The 1,417-nt window shown below is 44.0% G+C and overlaps 1 protein-coding gene across 2 annotated transcripts in view; it reads right to left on the reverse strand.

The window, feature by feature from the left end:
• Positions 1 to 1,417, reverse strand: part of PDE4DIP (phosphodiesterase 4D interacting protein) — a 239,510-nt gene that overhangs the window by 203,332 nt on the left and 34,761 nt on the right. The window lies entirely within an intron of this gene.

Raw genomic sequence — 1,417 nt, forward strand, 5'->3', positions numbered from 1 at the left:
GGCCAAAAAAAAAAAAAAAAAAAAAAAAGAAACCTATTTATGTCCAGGAAGGTCACTTGTTAAAAAACCTTTCCTTTGTACCAAGCTATAACTTGCATCCTCACAACTTGCTCCCATTGGTTGTTCTGTTCTAAGAGATTCCAAATCGGCCTAATCCCTCTACCACCAATTGCTCCTCAAATATTTTAAGGGAGCAATACAGCATTTCCACCATCCTTCCACAGAAAAACAAAAATGAAGTCTTTGTCTCCAGACCTCATCTCTGATCCTTGAATGAGCCTCATTTGAAAGTACATGGAAAATTTTAAATATAGCCAGCAGCCCTGAAGCTCTCACCCCAAGTCTTTACTCCCACAGACTAAAGAGCCCCAGGTCTTTGGTCACCCCTCAAGTGTGGTTCTCAGCCCCCTGAAGACTCCTGATTGCACTGCCGTTATCCAGTGATGCTCAAAATGGAACTCTGGCCTCTAGGAGAGGCCTGTGAAGAGCAGAAAAGAGAAAAAAGTAAATCTGGATAGTGTACTTCTCAACACACTCTCACCTTCAATGTGTCCTTTCTTCAAAGCTCAGGTTATACAGTTCTCCCATGTTGAACAACCGGCTAAAATCTCCCAGGTCTATTTCACAAGTACTGTTAAGCACCATATTTACCTTCTGTGTTAGTACAATTTGCCCTCTATTAGAACTCAATAACACACATCTGAGTTCCACTCCAATGCTCCAAAGCTAAATCTTGGAGATGACAACCTATCTGTTATGGAAACATCTCTGAATACAGCCTTTCCATCACTCTTCCCCTGAAAAACAAAAATGAACTCTTTGTCTCAAGAGTGAGCTGCATTTGAAAGTATATTGGGGGGAAGCAGTGAGGCATGGGGGAAACACAATTCCACAGTGTATCTCCAATTTCTGACCTAAAAGCAACTGTCACCCTGACCTCGACAAAGCCTAAGCAATAACCGGCACCCTGGTCTCCTCCTTTTCTCCCACAGAGTCAGCTTCAACTGGAGACTCTGGAAATGAGCTCTGGTGTGAGACTAGTAGAGGGTGAAGTTGAGAAGGAAAACGTGGCAGGCTGAGAAGCAATCTGATATTTTTCAAGGTATCTGAAATCAAAGGTATCTCTAAAGACAGACCTGAGGGAATTCCCTCTGATCTGTGGATCAATTAAAAGACAGAGAAACCCTTCCACAAAAACTTCCAGCAGCCTCACTGGTTATTTTTAACATTGAAACTAAGTAGAAGGGAGATTCCTTAAGCAGCGAGACACCAGAGAACAGATGGACAGATGTGCAGGAGACTAGAAGAAGTGGGCTGGGAATTAGGGAGGAGGAGGCGATGAAAAGAGAAGCCTTCAAAGGCCGCTAGTGGTGAGGGGCGACCTCTCCAAAAGGGTAATGGGGCCGGGGTGGGGGGC

Source organism: Bison bison, unplaced genomic scaffold (genome assembly GCF_000754665.1).
Source record: "Bison bison bison isolate TAMUID 2011002044 unplaced genomic scaffold, Bison_UMD1.0 scf7180017862278, whole genome shotgun sequence".
NCBI classification, from domain to species: Eukaryota; Metazoa; Chordata; class Mammalia; order Artiodactyla; family Bovidae; genus Bison; species Bison bison.